Below are 22,756 nucleotides of genomic sequence, written 5' to 3' on the forward strand. Positions count from 1 at the left end.
TAATTATTATTTAATTATTAAATTTTAATTTTGATTATGATTTAATTTTATTTATTTATTTTTTATTTTATTTTATTTTTTGTACTTTTACACTTCCATGCATATTATTTTCTGGGGCATTATAACTTACCCTGTAACTGGGGTAATACCAATGAACTCCTTTATCATGGAGCTCGCTCCACTCATTTGCCAGGATTTCCTGAAATATTTGTAATACTGGGGATGAGACACCTCTCAGTAAGGAAAATAAACTAATATCAGTGTATGGTAAGGTGAGTTTTATCATATTATAAACATATACTATAAATAATATAGCTGTAATATATATCTTAAGCTGAAACTGATAACACATGAAAAATTATACTTTTAAACATAATCTTACTATATCATAATGAATTTTCGTATCATTTAAATCATCTGTTAAATCTGTATATTACTGAAATTTTACCCTAGATGTATATTTGTATACCATGAATTAACCTCGCATGATTTGGGTTGTGCGGCCCATAGGCTGGACTTAACGCTGATTGACCTATCAGGTTAAGTCAAACATGACATAATTACGCACGATTGCCCACCCAACTTGGCCTGCCCATCCTACTCCCTGTCAAACCTCTAATGGGTGAGTACACATAGGGTATCCTACTCTCTGCCTACACTTCTGGCTAACTGACCTTCGACCCACACTTCCTAAATAGTGTGGTTGCACTGTCGACTATACACTAAGCTGGTCTGCCCATCCTACTCTCCGTCAACCTCTGTCGGGTTTGCATGCAGTGGGTATCCTACTCTCCGATCTGACTAGCTAACTACGGTACCATGCTCTTAACATGCGTAACTATCCGGGTTTTGTTACTATACAATACATTTCACTTAATATTTATGTTTGTAAATAACATTAATATTTTTGAAATAAAATCTGGCTTTTACATCTTTCTTAATAAAAGTTGTTGTTTCATAATTTCTAAACATATCGTCATATTAAAACTGATAACATCTGCACTGGCTATCACATCACGACATCTGCACCGACTATACTATCATGGCATCTGCGCCGGCTATATTATCATAATATATTGAAAAATTTCTTAATTTTTGTATTGATCATCATCTTTCTAAAAATATGGTCGAATCATGCTTGTTCTGTGAAAACATAAAATATTCTAACATGTTATAAGTCTGTAGTAAAATCATCTATACTCATGCCACACAAGTGAGTACTACTATAGCATACTATCTGACCTAGAACACATATTTTACTGACAAAATAATTTCAAATCTGAAATCAAGCTTTCCTCAGTTCAACACTAGTATTCCCAAAACTAATTATTTCATACATATAATTTCTAAAACAAATATTGTATAATATACGTTAAATTTTTCTAAAAATACCTGACTTAATCTATTCCCTTACCTGTTCCCTCTTAAGCATGTTGAAACTCTAAATCTAAGCCCCATGACATTCGAAGTTCAAAACGCTGAAATTATATTTTCCCCAAATTAATCAACTCAATCTCCAAAATATTATCATTTAATATTCCCTATGCTCCAAATACTCCAGTTTTACAATTAAATCTAATATTTAACACTCTTACCTCAATTTTGGAGTAGTGCCCCGAAACCTCAAACTGAAAATCTGTTCCAGTGAAATTGCATAGAATCCTTCTATGAACTTCGTGGTGGTTCCTAATTGTCAAAACAGAGCTTAACGAAGCGAGAATCGAAGGAAACTGGAGTTAGGGTTGTAGGGTTTGATTTGGGGGGGGGGGGGAAAGAGAGAGAGAGATTAGTTTGTTTTAATTTACAAATGAGTTTGCGGGTTCCCTTTAAAAATCATTCTGTCGAGAAAACTGTCAACGGTTTTCTGCTCCTCTTACAAAATTGTCGATGGTTTGGGTTGTACCCAAACCTTTTTCCCTTTTCCCTTATTTATATTTTTTGGGCCTCTACATTCTCCCTTCCTTTCAAAATTTCATCCTCGAAATTGCTAACTATACATGCATCAAACTCTAAAACAAAAATTCACTATACTTTTATTAATTACCCTCACTTATGGCGGAGGAATATCGTAGTTACACATACGGTTCTGAGAGATTACAATAACTAACCAAAATTCTCTTAAAGCCCTCTATATCCTATAAACAAAAATATAATTTATACATATATTATCCTGCACTGCATAAAATAAAATCGAAACTATACTTTCTTTACCTGGGCTATTACTTTTCCTTTTCTGACTAATGTTGATCCCCACTAAATAGATGTGGGTACTTCTGTCGTATCTCCCCTCTAACTCCCACGAAGCTTCCTCTAAAGCATGTGTAAACACCCTATTTTTGCCCGGACCAAATAAGATTATTATTATTATTATTATTATTACTTTAGTATTATTATTTTTATTACTATCATTTTTATTATTTCTATATTATTATTGCTTCACTATTATCATTTTTACTATTTCTATTATTAGTATTATCATTGTTTTTAAATATTACATTATTATTATTATTATTATTATTACAAAAAAAGTGCAAAATAAAAATAAAAAAGGGGGGCGGCACATGCTTGGGTTTTGAAATTTTTTTATAAAAGGAGAGGGGGGCTCGCACACAAGGGGAGCGGAGACACCAAATACACCAAAAAAAAAAAAAAACCCCTACCATTCTCCCATCTTTCTAAAGATTCTGCCTCACCACGGCGCCGCAACCCCCTTCCCTCATCTTCCTATCTCTCTCACACTTTTCTCCTTGGCTCTCTCTGCACAGTCACGACTATAGCAGCCTCCCAACCACGTCTCCTACCATCTTCTCCGGCCACCATCTCCCTTTCTTTCTCACCAGAACACGACCGTGAGCTTCCTCCCCCACCAGCCGCAACCCAAGAACGTCCGCACAGCTCTCCCCTCTCTCACGATCACGGCCTCGCAAAACCAGCCACGAACCGTCAACCACCACAGCTGCTCACTCGCCCAGCCACCATCCTCCAAGCTCAGATGCAGGACACTCGACAGACAGCAGCCATCTCCATGCACAGCTGTCAACAGGACATGTCAGCACACATAGCTGCAAACAACTTCGGCAACCACCGTCACCGTCACCGTCGTCGTCACCAACTTCTGCAGCACCGACACCCAACAGCCATCCCCGATGCCGTCTTCCCGAGCCTTTGCGACTCCGGCGGCCAAGCTTGCAGCAGCAACCCATTAACTCCAACACCAAACTAGCCAGCTGTTCCCTCTGCTCCAGCTGCTCCAAGCCCAGCCGAGACACCTACAGCCGAGCACTACAGCAACACTAGCTGCTAAGACCCTCCTCTGCAACTTCCCTCAAGCCACCATCCGAAGACTCAACGCTCCAGCTCTGGCCGTCGGCCAACAACCACACCCGACACCACTCCAGCACCTGGCCAGCCACCGAGCACCACAACAGCCTCACCGTCTCCGGGCCGAGACCTCACCTGCACAGCCGGACGACACTCCCCAACTCCTGCGGTACCCCCTCTGTAAGCTCCCCTGCACACACACAAACACACGCGCACACACAGAGTAAACCAACAAACACACACACACTGCCAGCACACACATGCTTTATTATTATTTTTAGTGTATCAAATTTTTTTTTTTTTTTTTTTTTGCATGTGTTGTATTCATGTATATATATATATATATATATAGAGTTCTTTCTTTATTACCAGTATGTATTTTTGGTATAATATTGCTAAAGTTGTTTATTGTTATTATGTATTTGTTATATTTATTATGCAGAGTTTTTCATTATTGTTGTGTGTTTTAGGTTATGTGTTTTTGATGTCACGTTACATTTATAGGCTTTTTCATTGTTGTTATATTTAATGTATATGTGTGCATATTTAAGGTGGTTATCATGGTTGTTAAATTTAATATTCATATTAGGATTTTTTTTATCATCTTTGTTATATTTAATGTTTAATATTCATATTTAGGGTTTTTCATTGTGATTTATTCAATGTATATTTGATCATATTTTGGGTTTATTACTTTGTTGTTATATTGTACATTTAGGGTTTTGGTTTATCATTCACATTAGTAATATGATAGTTTATTATTGAGGTATTATTATAATTATTATTTATTACGGTAGTTTATTATTAGGGTATCATTATTATGTAGAAAGGTAGTTTACTATTATGATATATAATATTTATGTGTTATGATATATAGTATTAGTATTATACTATTTTCTTCATTAGCTATTTGAAATTTCGGTAAAATACATAAAAACATAAAAATAAAAATAAAAAATTAGGAGAAAATTCTAAAAATATTTTTGATTTGACTCTCACTAATTGTCTTTTTTTTTAATTTTAAAATTCAACAAAACGTGGAAAAATATAAAAAATTAGAAAAATAGAAAAGGCCAAGAAAAATATTTTGAGACTTGTAAATCATTTTTTTGACACCATTTGAGTTCCAAAAACCTCCCATACTAGTATTTTCTTACAAAAAATTCTATACAATTTCAAAATTTGGGAGTGTATGTTCTTAAATATTTTCTTGATTTTCATCCCTATGATTTCAAAAAGGGTTATGAGCTTTCGGACTTCACGTTCCTTCAAATCTGAGGGAATATATATATTGCGCATATATTTGTATGATTTATTTATTTATTTATTTTGCATGTGTATTTGTAAATTCACAAAATGAGTAACCTAAAAGACTTTTTAAATTTACTAGGGATAATTCATAATTAATTAGGTACCGTTCGTAAGAACGGGGGCGTAGGGGGTGCTCGTACCTTCCCCTCGCGTAATCAAACTCCCGATCCTAGTTTTGGTAATGCAAACCAATTCTACCCTTAACGGGGTAGTAATTAAGTGCTCTAACAACACTAAAAAGTTAGTGGCGACTCCATTCTACCATTTTTCCCAAAAATTTAGACTACATTTTTTTATTTTGCCACCCCGGGGCACCCGCACTCCGAGACGTTGTGACTGCTTGGTGACTCCGCTGGGGACTGTAGAGAGTTGAGCCAGTAATCAATTAGAAATTATTTTGAGGTCAAATTTAATAAATCTTTTAGTTGCTCCCTATTTTGTGAATATTAATTGTAAATATTTTCTTTCCAACTTTTTAAGAGATAAGATATTAATTGTACATATTTTCTTTCCAAATTTTTAATATTATTTGTAAATATTTTATTTCCAAATTTTTAGATAAGAATATTAATTGTAAATACTTTCTTTCCAAATTTTTTAGATAAGAATATTAATTGTAAATATTTTCTTTCCAAATTTTTAGATAAGAATATTAATTGTAAATATTTTCTTTCCAAATTTTTTAGATAAAAATATTAATTGTAAATATTTTCTTTCCAAATTTTTTTAGATAAGAATATTCATTGTAAATATTTTCTTTCCAAATTTTTTAGATAAGAATATTAATTGTAAATATTTTCTTTACAAATTTTTTAGATAAGAAAATTTATTGTAAATATTTTCTTTCCAAATTTTAACTGCAAATATTTTGTTTCCAAATTTTTAGAATAAGCATGTCAATTGTAAATATCTTATTTCCATATTTTGAATAAGCATGTGATCGATTGTAAACACTTTATTTCCTTTGTTGTTTGAATAAACATATGATTAATTGTGAATATTTTGTTTCCTTTGTTATTGAATAAGTATGTGATTAATTTTGAAATAGCATGCATGCATGTGGGGTAGCGGGATTAGGCTAAACTTAAATTCACACACTTTCACGCTTTATACCCAGGCTTTACCTGCTAAGATTATAAAGGAGTATAATATCGTTTGTCCCCACGTGGCAGGGCTTGTGAGGACCCGCGAACCATTCCGCTCAGTTTAAATTTTGTTCAAACCCCTTTTGGGTAAGGGTAGAGGTTAGATTGGGAACATTTTTATCAATAGGGATTAGATCCTACCTACACATACTTGTCTATAGTCTTCCTTAACTAAGATAGAGTCATGAAGAAAACCTGTAAAATAGATGTATCTACTGTGGGTTGGGATAGGAGCCGCATCATTCTCCACATACAGTCTTTTATAAATATGTTTTGAAATACTTTGTGTTATGTCTTGCATCTTACACCCATCTTAGACATGCATACTACTTAACCAAAATTCTGGAAAAGCCCAATAATAAGACCATTGTCCATCCTTCCAAAAACTAAAGTACTTGGCCTAAACATTTTAAAATATGGATCAGCCCAACCCTCTTCAAATAACTCGAGCCCATTATTATTATTTTTTTTGAAAAAAAAAAAAAAAAACAAACCTAGGCCCGACCTTCTTCTAAGCAAAAACTAGGCCCATGCCTGATTTTTAAAAAGAGCCAAACCTAGATTTCAAAAGTGGGCCTCGGCCCTATTACTTAAAATTCTAGGCCAACATTTTTTAAACAATCCAAGCCCAACTCCTTTTAAACTAGGGTCTGATCCCATCATAAAATAGCTTGAAGCCCATATTTTAAAATACTCAAGGTCCAAGTGCAGATTAAAGTTCACAAGCCTACGTTAAACAAATCCAATGGGTTAACTGGCTTGGGTCAACCCTAAACTTAGATCATAATCTAACCCTTCATAGGATCTAAGGTACATTGACCATCATCAAGGAAAATAATTGTTGAGAGAAGAATTGAATTGAAATTGTGGTCCATCAATGGTCGTCTTAATCTTGAAATCTTTCATTAGTGGGATTTTTCCAGAATTTTGGCAAATTAGTTATTTAGGTTACATTGGATTCATGCATTTATGCATAATTTCACGCATAGCCATGCACGATAGGCTACATGCATGTTCATATCTCTATTTGTATATATGTTTGCACTAGTTACATCTATGCATAAACACCCATTGCATCCCATGGTCATGCATTAAATACTCACACATTCATGCATTACATAATCATGCATTTGTGGTTCTAAAAAAGGAAGTTTTGATCGGCAGCTCTCTTAAGAAAAGAAGTCACCTGAGTAATCAAAAACAATATTAAGACCACTATGCACCCGTACAACACTAGGCGAAAGGCAAGAGAAATTAGTGAACAACTGGAGAACAGAGTTTATGGGTCTAGAGCAGGGACAAGAGGAAATAAATGATAAAATAAGTAAGTTTCTAAAGCTGCTAACAAACAAAGGAAAAGCAGTATAAGTTGATCTTGAGACAGACACAGACCCCAATCATCCTCCAGGGTTCTCCTCAGATTATGAACAAACATCATCTCCACCACCTAGCGTCATGGGCGGTCCAATGTCAAATATATCTCCATTCATCCCTACTGTGCCGGCACAGGGGTTCCTAGTGGCAGGAACTCCCCTGTTAGTAGATTCTGATATAGGGATAAACAAATTTGAGGTCGAGTGTAGCTGTAACGTACTGGAATAGCATTTGAAAGCAATGGAAAGGTCTAATACTTTCAGCTCCATTAATCCTAATAATCTTTGCCTAGTGCCAAAGGTCACTTTGTTGTCAAAATTCAAGATGCCAGACTTTGAAAAGTTCAATGGAACCCGATGTCCTCGAATCCACTTAGTGATGTACTAGTTAAGCGATGGCAGCTTACTCAGATGACAAAAAGCTAATGATGCACTGCTTTCAAGCAGTTTGACCAAGTCTGCTATCCATTGGTACATTCAGCAAGATAAGGCACGGGTCCACACTTTGAAGGACTTGGCCAATGCCTTTGTCACTTACTACCGCCACGTGACGAAGATGGCACCTGATTGAATGACTTTGCAAGAAATGGAGAAAAAATCCACTGAAACTTTCAGAGAATATGCTTATAGGTGGAGGGATATGTCGATCTAGGTGGACCCCTCGGTAAGTGACCAAGCGGTCATTTCTGTGTTCATAAGCACACTAAAAAACCCCTACCACACGCATCTTCCGGGAGCAACTCCCTATGATTTCATGGATATTGTGGCTGTAGAAGGGAGAATTGAAGCCGACATCAACGTAGGTCTAGTCAGGGATGGTGGCATAGAAACCAGTCCGGACAAAAAGTTGACCAATAGGAAGGAGGAAGAAGCCCAAATAATTCAGGGGTATTACTATTAGAGAAGCTGGAATCAAGGGCCTAGTGGAAATTTTGAACCCCCCGTTCATTAGATAGCACACGTAGGAACAAGGCCCTAGATTGTTCACCTTGGTCCTAAGTTCGCCCAACCGAATGCTCATACACAAGAAAGAAGTGGCCAAAGGAATTTTAGGAGAATAGATCCTATACCTATGTCGTACTCAGAGTTATTCCCTCAATTGCTCGAAAGAAGGATGGTTTCAATCGTCCCAGGGGTTTCCGTTTCAACCCCTCTCCCGCAATGGTATGACTCAAATTCTAGGTGCACATATCACGCCAATTTCCTCGGTCATACCATCGACCGATGCTAGGCGTTTACACACAAGGTACAATCATTGAGGGATGCAAGTTGGTTAGCATTTGATGACAAGCAGCTAGGGATCCAGAGTGATTCTTTACCCAATCACAGGGAAGGAAATGGTTAGTATGTTGTAAGAAGATCTCGGAGCCAAGGCCAAGCAAAAGAATATATCAGTTATGGATCCTGAAGTTCTAGTAAGAAGTCTGAATGGATAGATTTGCTCTTTGACTGCAGGAGCGAAAAAGTACACAAGGGTAAGCTTTTGATTATCTAGTTTATTTCATGTAATGATGTCATTTTAATTCCCTTTCTTCTTATAGTCTGTTGACATTGTTGTCCCAGAAAATTTCCCTCTCATCAATAAAATGAATTATGAATTTCCTTACATCACTTGTGTCATGAGTTCAGTTGCCAAAAATTTGTTTGCTGATGTTTCGCACAAAAATAAAGAAAATGATAATACCAATATTCCTAAGCCATAAAGCGATGCTAATTTTGAAAACCAAACACGGGAGGTGGAAGTAGAAGAAAATTATTATTAGTGTGTAGTCAAAATGAGCTTTCATAATATTTTAATTTCATAAAATAATATTTAATAATATAACTTAAAAAGTGCTTTTAAAATAAATGTAAATTTAAAAATTTCTGTATAAAACTTTTGCCATCATCCATAGCAGTAAAATTTTATAATCATATACTATAACTATTAAGCTGAACTTTTTAACTTTTAAAACTATAACTATAATACTCAATTATGTATATATATAATTTTCCTTATTAAATCATTATCTAGGCACAAAAATGCCCCCGTTCACATAAACATATATTTTTCCTTTAATTCATCAATAGCTCTGTATACGTAATTAAATATGTATATGTATGTACTGTAAAAACCACTCTTAGGCCTATTAATCGTAAGTTATGCTTATCTCCATGATTGGATTGTGCGGTTCGAAGACTAGACTTAACTGGTTGGCCAGTCAAACTAAATCAACGTACATCATCATTAAGTGAGATTTTCCCTATTAAACCTTAGTCTGACCTAGGTGTGCACTCTGAAGAAATCCACTACCATATAAAACCACTTTGCAATCAACGTGGGTGCACTCTGATCCATTTAAACTTTAAGCTGCAATACCGAGCATTAGTAATTTTCTGTATCATTTGTGCCATAAGGGGTTTTGAAAATATCTTATTATAGAATTTATAAAATTACAATAATATCATAAAAATCTCATTTTTACTCATATTTTCGTGAAATACACTACGTAAAAAATCAACTCATGTCATTTTTACTCATATTTTCGTGAAATATGTAACGTAAAAATAAACTCATGCCACACAATTTTCGTGTTAAAAATATTTTCTTGAATAAAAGTTAATGCTGTAAAATAAACACAAGTATATTAAAGATAAAACTGGTATAATTAAACATGCATAAAAAAAAATTTGGGAGAATTTTATTAAAATAACTAGCATAATCAAAATTTAATTACAAATAAACTTGAGTATAAATAAAAATCTAACATAAACAAATTAACTTACCAATAAACTTGGGTATAAATTTTAATAAAAATCTAACATAATAAAAATTTACTTACAAATAAACTTGGGTAAAAATTTTAAATAAAAAACTAACATAATCGAAATTACTTACCTTTTACTTAACCTTGTGCTACAATAAAAACGAATATCTTAAAAAAAATGAGATCGGAAAGAGTGAGTGAGTGAGAATTTTAATTATAACAAAAATTCTTCCTCCATCACTAATTCTTTCACTCACTAATCCTTCTTTTCCTTTGGAAATTTTTTTTTTTTTTTGCAAAAAATGAATGTTGAGTGCTTCATATTTATAGGAAATTTTTGGGAAAGAAAATTGAATTTGTAAAAGTGTGGGAAGAGAGATGAAATTATAATTTTTTAAAATTAAGAAATGAGTATGAGATGGGCTAAGTATGGGCTAGGTATGGGATGGGGATGGGAATCATATAGGAAAAATGAGAGTGCTTGTTGACACTCTCATTTAATTAATTTTTAAGCATCTAAAAGTACACACAGCCTGGTACGGAACCTCAGAACTCCATCATCTAAAATATTAAACTCCTCTCCTTGTCCGTCCTACACTTTACCCATCAACTATTCTAATTTTGTATCATTTCTCTAAACAGCTTTAATTCTCTCCTGTAGGGTAGGTTGTAGTACCAAGTTAGCAATGAATGTATGGTGCTCACCCTCTACCAACTCCACACCGAGCCTTTCCAAATCCATTTGAATCAAATTCAGAATCATCCCCGCTGATAGTGCTGCTTCCACTAATTTCTGGATTAAAGCATCATCCACCACATTTTCTTTATTTGAGTGGTAAACTGATAATACAGTCATAATCTTTTATCAGTTCTAATCATATCCTCTACCTTATGTTTAATTCTTTCTATGTGAAGAAATACTTCAGACTCTTATGGTTGGTAAAAATTTCACACCTACCCCCATAAAGATAATGTCTCCAAATTTTCAATGCGTAAACCACCGCAGCTAACTCCAGATCATGGGTAGGGTAATTCTTTTCATACTCCTTAAGTTGCCATGAAGTGTATGCAATAAACCTCCCATGTTTCATCAACACGCATCTGAGTCCCTTCAGGGATGCGTTACTATATATAACAAATACATCCTCTCCTGATGGAATAGATAACACTAGTGCAATGACAAACTGATGTCTCAACTCTTAAAAGCTCTGCTCACACTCGTCGGTCCATTCAAACTTCACGTTTTTCCTTGTGAGTTGTGTCAGCGAACCCGATAATCTAGAAAAACTATCCACAAAACACCGATAGTAACCTTCCAGACTTAAGAAACTTCTAATCTCCTGAACATTTCCAGGTCTCACCCAATTCACCACCGCTTCTATCTTGATGGTATCCCAATCGAAGATCAATCTCGGAGTAGACCTGGGTTCCCTGTAACTGATCAAATAAGTCATCAATTTTAGGAAAAAGATATTTATTCTTAATCGTCACTTTATTTATCTCCCTATAATCGATGCACATCCTTAGCATTCCATCTTTCTTCTTTACAAACAGCACTGGTGCTCCCTAGGGCAACACGCTAGGTCTGATAAACCCTTTATCTAACAACTCCTGCAATTGGTCTTTCAGCTCCTTTAACTAGGATGGGACCATCTTGTAGGGTGCCTTAAATATCGGTGTTATTCTTGGAAAACTCAATCTATCGATCTCTCGATCCGGTGGTAAGCCAGGTAACTCTTTTGGAAATACATCTGAAAATTCCTTCACTACCGGAATATCAGTAAGTTTCAATTCTTCATCTGGCATCTCTTTTATATAAGCTACATACATGTTGACCCCATGGGTCACACCCAGTTTCGATAATGACAAATACTCAAGTATTTGATGGCTATCTAGTTTGTGTGCAGGGTTATATTAGCAGATCAATTGACGGCACATGAAGTATAGCCTGAAGACCCAAAAGATTTGTCTTGTGTTGTAATTCATGTTATGTTTATCATTAGGTCTATAATAGTAATTAGGATATCGGTTTGTAATAATCTCTGCATGTCATGCATGTAGGTTTGTAAACTCATAAATGTCATAGACTGACCATAGAGACCAAATGACCTTACGGCAGGTCGACCGATGCTGGATTTTTGGGACTATCTCAAAACGGCCCTTGAAAAGACCCTAGTGAGACTCTAGGTCCCAACACTCACACACATAGCATATAATATATAGGAGTGTTGAAATTGTGCATGAATTGAAAATTTCTTAGTAACTTCAGAGAGTTCAGGCGACCGAACCCTTGGAGTACAAAACTCCTCGGGCGCTCGAACTGTTGAAAAGTCAACAGTTGACTTGGGCTCTCGGGTGACCGACCATTTTAGTTCAAAAAGGACCCTGGGTGACCGAACACATGGATTTAGGCTACCGAATATTTGACCGAGCACCTAAAGTTACCTAGCTTGGCTACTGACTTTGATTCAGGCTGCCGAACTTCTATCCGAGTAACCAAATTGTTTAAAAACACTTTTTTAACTGAGTCTATTCGGGCACCCGAACCTCAGACCGGGCACTCGAACTTCTCAGGTTAAATTAATTTTTACCAAAGTTAAAATTAAGTAAACAGGGTTAATTTTTGCTAAACTTTTTTTTAACAAATTTAAGAATACCCTATGTGTCCCCCAACGGTCATAATTTACCCATTCTCATTGTCATTACAAAGATTCCTATAGCTTGATTTTTTTTTTTTGCAAAATATTTTTACCAAGCTATATTATTCTTTCAAACAACTCTTGGGCTTGATACAATTTGAGAAAATATTTTTTTAGTTCGTTTGAATATTTGATTAGCATCTTTGAAACCCTAGTTTATTATTGAGATTTGATATATACTGTTTCAAAGAAATTGCTTGATCGGAACACTCTTGAACATAATTATGATCATATCTTGTTAAGTGTTATTTGCACAATATATACACATCACCGAGCTTACATTTCCTACATTGTTGATGTTCATTTGATTGATTAAGTATACTGCGCGTATCTGGGTACACATTTGCTTTACTTGAAAGCATAATCATTGTACCATTTCATTGTATTTCAAATACTATTATATTTCCAGGCACGGGCCTGAAAAGGGAGACTAGCCCTAGAATAGTCCCGGATTGGCTTAGACCCGGTTAGGAAAGCTAGGTGCGCCATCCTGGTAAGACGTGTTGGTTAAGTTCAGCCCTTTAATTGACTTGGTTAAGGTTGAGGTCAGCCTTGTAGTAATTGACCTGGTTGTAATCAGTGCCACTCCACCCGTTAAGTGAGCCATTAGTGGAATCCTTGGGCTTTGCGAGCTGGAGGCGAGGACGTAGGCATAGTTGGTCGAACCCCGATAACATATCGTGTGCCTTGGTTATATTTCTGCTCTTTATATTTACCTCACATGTATGTTATAATTGGTAAATGTTGCGCATGATTTTAATTTCCTCACATTGTATCTATCTGCGCATTTTGAACTACATAGATAGACCCTAGGTTGTGAATGTACTACTACTAGATTAGTTTAACCTAAGCGGGGAATTTTTAAATTCCAATTCACCCCCCCTCTTGGGAATACACCAAAGCTAACAATACCCCTAGCAACCATCATTAAGTAGCCTCCTGACCTGAATGGCTGACACTAATTGTGGTGAGGCGCGCACATGCGATCCCACAAATTTGAATTTCTGCTCTCCCTAGGGTCTGAATATCACCTCTTTTTTACAGCAATCTGTAACGCCCCAAAAAATGATATGCTTGGGAATGTAAAAAATAAATAAATAATTAATTAATAATATATTAATATAATATAATATAATATATATTATTATATATTATAATATAATAAAGTATATTATATATATATATATATATATAAAAGTTTCAGGAGAATTGAATTAAACTTCAATTCACGCCCCCCCCCCTCAAGATCTCTCTGCACTCAACTCTCTGTCTCTCTTTCTCTCTCTCCTCACGCTCCTTGAGTCGTTCTGAGTTATGATTCCAAGTGCAGAAGTGTCAAGTTGTATCAAGGATGAGTCTAAGATCGTATTCCATAAGAACCACTGAGTATCAAAGTATTTATGAAAGTTTAGTGAAATCCTGTTGTTGTAAAATGTGGTTTGAAAATCTCTTTGGTCTTTTATGATTTTGAAAACAATAAACAAAATGGGAGGTATTTGAGAAAAATGCTAAAATGCGACTGAACTTTTATCGAATTTCCAAAAATATAAACCTACTAACGCAACAAAACTAAATAGATTAACTAAAACAATTACCAAACACTTAGGTTACAGATTCAACGTCAGTTTGCTTCCACTATTTACTAATTTCCTAAGCCTTACTCCTCTTCTTGTTAATCCAATCAAGGCATGAATAAGATGAAATTTTATTATTAAAGCTCAAGTAAATTTGACACATCCGAACATAAGAAAATAAAAACTCTCATTAAGTGTCAACCGAATTTCATGTAAAAATTAGTTGATGAAAATCCTAGATTAAATCAAGGTTTTGATATGCCTAATGTCAAAAACAAAACAAGAAATAAGAGTCAACGAAATATCAACGATGCCTTCAATTTTCAGTTTTAACCAAATAAAAGTTTATCAATAATATCACAGGAGAATTAACAAACCATGGAAAGCAAACGACATTTACCGACAACCCGAGTTACCAAACTTAGCCACTCATGCTTGCAATCCACAATTTTCGGGCCAAATTAATTCCACGGTGGCTCATTGCATCAATAAAACGAAAGACAACAAATTAAAACAACTGACCTAATAAATCACTAAAATAACAACGTAAAAAATTAATTTTTAAACCCAACACTAACTACTCAAATAATAAAGTGAAGAAAAATACTCAATCTAATATTAAACTAAATAATGTTTTGAAACAACCATAAAAAAGAATATTAAACAGGCGAGAGAGGAAGAGAGAGCCCGTGTGCGGCTGCTATGCAGTTGGAGTAGAGCTGGTGGTTTCAGGTGATCTACAGGAGGTTGTCTGGTTGCTTTTGGTAGCAACTCTCGTGGCTGTGCAGCAGGGGCCTGGAGTTCTCCTCGGATCGCAGTTGTGGATCGCTGGTGGCTGCTGGTGTGGTTGCTGTTGGAGCTCTGGCTACTGGTGCCTCTCGGTGGCTGCTGTGATTGAGTTGTGGTGCTTGGGTGGAAGGTGTCAGAGCTGTAGCTGGTGTGGTGGTCATAGCAATAGTAGGAAAGGATGGCTGGTGACGGGGCTGGGTTGCAGCTGGTGCACGGGAGTCTTTTCCTCGAGTCTGTGGTAATAGCAACAGGCTTAGGAGTGGGATGATGCAACAGAGGAAGGAAAGGGATTAAGGGAGAAAGGGAGTTTAGGGAAGAGAGTATGAAGGGAGACTGAGATTGAGAGGGGCCCGAGAGAGAGAGAGAGAGAGAGAGAGAGAGAGAGAGCAGAGGGGCAGGGGAAGAGAGGGAGAGGTTAAGGGAAAAGAGAGCAGGGAGGAGGAGAGGGAAGGATGGGAGCTTGAGGGTGCGTAGGGGCACACCATCGCATAACAAAGGAGGAAAGGGATAAATAGGGAGGGGGAGAGTAAAGCCCTACAACCCGGATGAATCCAATCCGACCCGGCCTACATGGCCGGGTCACATCAACCCATTACATTTTTTTTTTCTTTTTTTTTTTCCATTTTTCTCTCCACAATTACGGCCAATTTTGACCTTCCTGGAGCTCGTTTCTCTCAAATATCAAAACATGGAAGTTGTAGGTATTCCTCTCATCTTTCTCTAGAAATTTGAATCGTCTTAACCAAAGTTTGAACGGGAAAGTTATGCACTAATTACATATTGGTGCCGGTTTTGGCTCCCAGGAATTTTCCTGCGATAAAATAATGCCAAAAATTCATAAATTAATCAATAAAGCCCAAATATTATGAATAGAACACTTTGTTAAAATATTGAGAGTAATTAGGTATTTGATTAAAAATATAAGCACTAATGCCTAAATTAAAATGTATAATTAGACAGTTTAAGCGCATAATCACACCCCCCCAACTAACGTTTTGCTAGTCTCTAGCAAATAACGTGAATGCATTCAAACCAAGGGAGTGGAAACTAAAATTACAATACTTATGAAAATTACATGCCATGAAAATATGCTTACTGAGTTTAGGAACACAGGACATAGATTAACCCAAGTTAAGTATCATCTGAAAAATTTATACACCATCTAGTAACTCAACCAAGGTAATGGAGTGTAACGCAGCTCACGTGTATAAAAAATTATCAAAATTCCAAGATTGACTACTAATAGACATTAACGGCTTCAATCAAAATAATTAGTTTAAGACAACCGCACGCTCTTACTCTAATTCAAAATCATTGTATTGACGGCTTTCACACTATTACACTTTAAAAAGCACCCACTTTCTTGATTAGTTAGGACCCCGGTAGTAGGTAGCCGTTTCCAGTGCATAAATGTACAAAGGTGGTTTACATGCTACTACACTTTAAAATGTGCCCACTTTTTGTTTAGTTAGGACCCCGGGTAATAGGTAGCTCTTTCCAATATACATTTGCTTCCCTTTTTTTCTTTTTTGCCTTTTTGATTTTTTTTTTCCTTCTTGCAATCAATCCCTGACTTGTTTCTTATTTTCATTTGCTTCAAACTTTTTTTTTCTAAGCCATTAGGATATGGTTCATTAGAGTCCCAAACAATTGAAGTGTATATCAACCAAAAATGGTCTAAGGTAGTCGTTCTAAGTTTCCTAACATGTGTACTGTGTGTAGCAAGACTTTCAACCTCCTTCCTTTGGATGAAACTAAGTGAATGGATAAAAATATCTTTTGATTTAAACTTTGATTGCACTACATCCTACATGTTCCATATCCTTAAAAAGAAAATTTTGGCATGTAACGTTCACAAATGAGGAATTTATAGTGCTTTGAGCTCCATAACAATATTTTCCCAAGGTAAACTAACATATGTTTAAAGCATGCAAACCGTAGGGTAAATTCTCTTCCACCCCCCAACTAGAATGTAGCATTGTCCTCAATGATGCAGGAGAAATGAAAGAATTTACCCAAGAGAACAATTAAAAATAAAGCAAAACAATTGTAAGACGAACAAAGAAATAAAGGAAAAATTACAAGATAGAGGAAAAAGAAGAAGTACCTGAACTGCTTTGAAAAGAACACAATCCTAGGGAATAAGAAATAACAACTAAATAACAAAGGAAAACAATGAGAGAAATAAAAATGTAAATGAAAAAAAAATAGAAAAGAAAAGAAAAGAAAAGGAACTATACTAAGTGGGATCAAGAAAATGTAGAGTAGATTCCTTAGGTGCAAAGTTAGAAATAAAAGGCTTGAGCCTTTGACCATTAACCTTAAAAACATTACCATTATGAGGATTCAGAATCTATACAACACCATAAGGAAAAACAGTCTTCACCACAAAAGGTCCACTCCACCGAGACCTTAACTAACCAGGAAACAAGTGCAGTCAAGAGTTGTACAATAACACATGTTGGTCGGGCTCAAAAGTCTTACGCTGAATATGTTTATCATGAAAGTTCTTCATTATTTCCTTGGAAAATTTAGAATTGTTGTAAGCATCCATCATCATCTCATCCAATTCATATAACTACAATTTTCTCACACAATCAGTGTCATCAATGTTAAAATTGCATTGTTTAATAACCCAATACCTATGTTCCAATTCTACATGCAAATGGCAACCATACACTAATTTATATGGAGACATGCCCAAAATGGTTTTAAAATCTGTTCTATAGGCCCACAAGCTATCTGACAATCTCAAAGACCAATCCTTCTTGTTTGGGTTAATAGTTTTCTCAATGATGTTTCGAATTTTCCTATTTGCTAATTCAGCTTGTCCATCGGTTTGAGGATGGTAAGCAGTAGAGATTTTGTGATGGATACCATACTTCTTTAATAAGGTTGAAATATGTTTGTTACAAAAGTGCGTGCCTTGACCACTGATTATGGCTTTAGGCATGCCAAACCTTGCAAAAATGTTTTCTTTCAAAATTTTTATAACCTCTTGATGGTCATTAGTTCTGCAAAGGACTGCCACAATCCACTTAGAAACATAATCAACATAAAGTAAAATATATAAATAGTCATAAGAATAAGGCAATGGTCCCATGAAATCTATAACCCAACAATCAAAATTTTCAATCACTAATATAGGTTGCAAAGGCATCATGTTTCTCCTAGTGATTCCCCTAATTTTTGACAAGGTTCACAAGCTTTACAGAAACTCAAAGCATCCTTAAACATACTTGGCCAATAAAACCCACTTTGAAGAACTTTAGCCACTGTTTTGTCGGTGGAAAAATGCCAACCACAAGCTTCTGTGTGACAAAAATTTAAAACACGAAAAATTTCATTGTTAGGCACACACTTCCTAATGATTTGATCTGAACAATATTTAAAGAGATAAGGATCATCGTAATAGAAATTCTTAGCTTCAGCCGTCAACCTTTTGATGTCATGAGCATTCCAACGAGGTAGAGTTTTCCCTATGACCAAGAAATTCACAATCTCAGCATACCATGGTAAAGATTCAACTACAAATAATTGTTCATCAGGAAAATAATCAGAAATTAAAGAAAACTTCTCAGAAACTTCTAGTTGAAGCCGAGAAAGGTGATCTGCCACCATGTTTTCCCCTCCCTTTTTATCTTTTATTGTGAGATCAAATTCCTGAAGCAGAAGTATCCACCTTACCAATCTTGGCTTAGTGTCCTTTTTTGACAATAGAAATTTCAAAGCTGCATGGTCAGTGAATATTATGACAGGAGAACCAAGAAGATAAGATCTAAACTTATCTAATGCAAATACTATAGCTAGTAGTTCTTTTTCTATGGTGGAATAGTTCTTTTGTGCAGCATTTAAAGTCTTACTAGCATAGTATATAACATATGGAAATTTATCTCTTCGTTGTCTAAGAACAACTCCCACAGCAAAGTCACTTGCATCACACATTAATTCAAAAGGAAGTGACCAGTCAGGAGATCGAATGATAGGTGCAGTGGAGAGGCATGTTTTCAGTTCATCAAAACCATTCTGACGCTCTTGGGTTCATTCAAATTTAACATCATGCATCAAAAGTTTGCAAAGAGGTTTAGAGATAAAGTTAAAATTCCTTATGAATCTTCTATAAAAATCAACATGCCCTAAAAATGATCTAACATCTTTCACATTTTTACATACAGGAAAATTTGAAATCAAGTCTATTTTAACTTTATCCACCTCTATGCCTCGAGAGGATACATTGTGCCCCAAAACTATTCCTTGTTGGACCATGAAGTGGCATTTTTCCCAATTTAACAACAATTGCTTTTCTTCACATATTTTCAAAACAACCTACAAATTAGACAAACATACATCAAATGTTTTTCCAAAAACTGAAAAGTCATCCATAAATACCTCTACACTGTCCTCAATCAAGTTGCTAAAAATACTTAACATGCATCTTTGAAAAGTAGTTAGGGCATTGCATAGCCCAAATGGCATTCTCCTGAAGGCAAAAGTTCCAAAAGGACAAGTGAAGGTAGTCTTCTCTTGGTCCTCTAGAGCTATTTCTATTTGATAATAACAGTAAAATCCATCTAAAAAATAGTAATATCCATGCCCTGTCATTTTTTCTAAAACCCAGTCAAAAAAAGGCAAAGGAAAATGATCCTTCCTAGAGGCGGCATTCAATTTCCTATAATCTATGCACATCCTCCAGCCTGTAGTCTCTTTAGTAGGCACCAATTCTCCCTTATCATTTTCAACAACACTTATACGAGATTTTTTTGGAACAACTTGTATTGGACTAACCCATTTACTGTCAGCAATTGGATATATGATGCCTACGTCTAACAATTTCAAGACTTAATTTTTTACCACTTCCTTCATTGTGGGGTTTAGTCTCCTTTGCATCTCTCTAGAAGGTTTTGAATCCTCTTCCAAATATATCCTATGTGTACAAATGAGAGGACTTATACCTTTAATGTTAGCAATGGACCACCCAATGGCTGATTTGTGTTGTGTCAAAATTCTCAACAACTTACTTTCTTGGTCAGGGGTCAACAATGCAAGAATTACCACTGGGAAAGAGTTCTCTGGTTCAAGGTAGGCATAATTTAGCTCTGGCAGTAATGGCTTCAATTCTAAGTCTGGTGTCTTCTCATTGGATGGTTGTGCTAGGGTTTGTATTGCCAGTAGTGGTTCAAATTTGAGCTTCCATTGCATCTCAGTTGAATCACTTGCAGCATAAAGAGAAAAAAAAAATGATCAGTGGACTCAATTACATCAAGGGAGTCTTCAAAATCCTCAGACTACTCATCACAATCATAATTTAACTAAGGAGTATTTGCAATTAAGGTTTCCAGTGAATTGACTTCTTGAATGTCTTCATGTTCTTGAGGTTGCCTGCACAAATTGAAGATATTCAGTTCTAAAATCATATTTCCAAAACTCAATTTTAAAACACCACTCCTACAATAGATTATGACATTAGAAGTTGCTAAAAATAGTCTTTCCAAAATCACATGTCGTGAAGAATTTGCATAGGATGACACTTTCATAACTAAGATAAAAAAATCCATAGGGTAATAAAATTTATCCACTTGGACCAAGACGTCCTCAACAATACCCTTAGGAATTTTTATTGATTTATCACTAAGCAACAAAATAATAGATGTCATTTTCAATTCCCCTAGCCCCAATTATTCATACACACTATAAGGTAGCAAATTAACCCTCGCACCTAAGTCTAGCAAGGTCTACCTTATCTTAGAGTTTCCAATGACACATGAAATAGTAGGTGACCTAGGATCCTTGTACTTAGGTGGTGTGTGATTTTGAATAATGGCACTAACTTGCTCAGTGAGGAAGGCCTTTTTTCTATACATTCAGTTTGCGTTTTACAGTGCATAAATCCTTTAGAAATTTAGCATAAGCAGGAATTTGTTTTATAGCATCAAGAAGATGAATATTAATCCTAGCTTGCTTAAAAATTTCTAAGATTTCAACATGCTATTTATCCTTGTGCAAAGAAAGCAAATGTTGTAGAAATAGTGCAGGTATGGGATATGCATCATTATTTGAATTTAAAGTACTTGACTCACCACTATCAAAAGGAGGGTTAGCATTTTTACCTGAACTTCCTGCACTATGGGCAGGGTCACCCAAAACCTTACCATTGCTTAAAGTTGTAATAGCTTTCACTGATTTCCCATTGCTTCCTTCACTAGTATTCTAAGATGATTGACTGTGCCCTTGTAGATTGGGTTAGGGTTAAGCTAGAAATTTTCCTTTCTCCTGGTTACTCAAAGTGGTGGTTACTCTAATGAGAGTCCCTCTGATGTCATTGATGGCTTGGGAGTTTTGTTTATTGATTATGCTCTAACTCTGCATAAACTGTTGCAAGCTAACAGTTAGCTGTTGTATAGAGTCTTCCACTTCTCTTCTCTACATTGGGGGCGGCTGATTTGGAAAATGAGGTGGTCCCAAGCCTTGGCTAGCTACTGCATAAGGATTATATTGACTTGGTCGCTGTGTAGATGGCCCCACTTGGTCATTTTTCCAGCTGATATTTGGATGATTTCTCCAACCTGCATTATAAGTATTAGAATAAGGTCTAGAAGAATTCTTAGAAACCATATGCACTGAGTTAGATTGATCAGGCAAAACTTCCTTAAAAGCAAGAATAGTTGGACATGCATCAGTCACATGTCCTAGATCCTCACATCTACTGCATTTTTTAGAAGATGATGGTAAAACGTGCATTTTATTTACCTTCTTAAGATCAATGGAATCTAACCTCTTATAAATCAGTGCAAGCCTAGCATTAAAATCATCAGCTTCTTTCAGTTGATATTTACCACCCCCACTAATACATTTTTGCTTTTCAAATCTATCATACACATTAGAGACATCCCAAGATTGGGCGTTTTCAGCCAAATAATCAAAATAGTCAAAAGCTTCTTCAGGCCCTTTATTGAAAAACTCACCATTGCACATTGTTTCTACAAATTGTCTCATCTTTGGTTGCAACCCCTCATAGAAAAAAATGATGACCCTCCAATTCTCATACCCATGGCGAGGACATGCATTTAAGAGGTCTTTGAAACATTCCCAACACTGATAAAATGTTTCCACATCCTTTTGACAAAAATTTATGATTTGTCTTTTCAAAGCATTAGTTCTTTGCATAAGAAAAAATTTCTTTAAAAACTCAGTTTGCATTTCTTGCCAAGTCCCAATGGATCTTGGTCTTAAGGAATTCAACAAGGTTTTTGCCTTGTCTTTTAAAGAAAATGGAAACAATTTCAGTCTTATTACCTCCTCAGTGCATGTTCTATCCATGAATGTGGAACACACTTCTTCAAACTCTTTAATATGCAAATATGGTTTTTCAAATTCAATACGATGAAAATGAGGTAACAATGGAATCATCCCAGGTTTAAAATTAAAAGCATTTATATTCAAAGGTAGAATAATGCAGGATGGGGTGTTGGTCCTAACAGGTTGCAAATACTCTCAGAGTGTCCTATTAGAGTTCTCCCTATCATGAGGTTTATTCTCAGCCATAATGCTATGCGTGTCAGATGATGATTCAAGTGAAACATGTTCACTCGACGATGAGATGGATGAGTTTGTCCTAACCAGTCTAAATGTGTAATCTCTAGCCCAACCAAACATACAAACTCATTATAAACGCAATAAAACAAAAATAAAAGCAAACAGGTCAAAGGAGAGGAAGTAGATATCACCCAAGCTGTGAAGACGTTCACAGCTCTATAAACACCCTTCCTGAAATCTGAGAAACACTTCAATGACACCAAT

The sequence above is a fragment of the Malania oleifera genome, chromosome 1 (genome assembly GCF_029873635.1).
Source record: "Malania oleifera isolate guangnan ecotype guangnan chromosome 1, ASM2987363v1, whole genome shotgun sequence".
NCBI classification, from domain to species: domain Eukaryota; kingdom Viridiplantae; phylum Streptophyta; class Magnoliopsida; order Santalales; family Ximeniaceae; genus Malania; species Malania oleifera.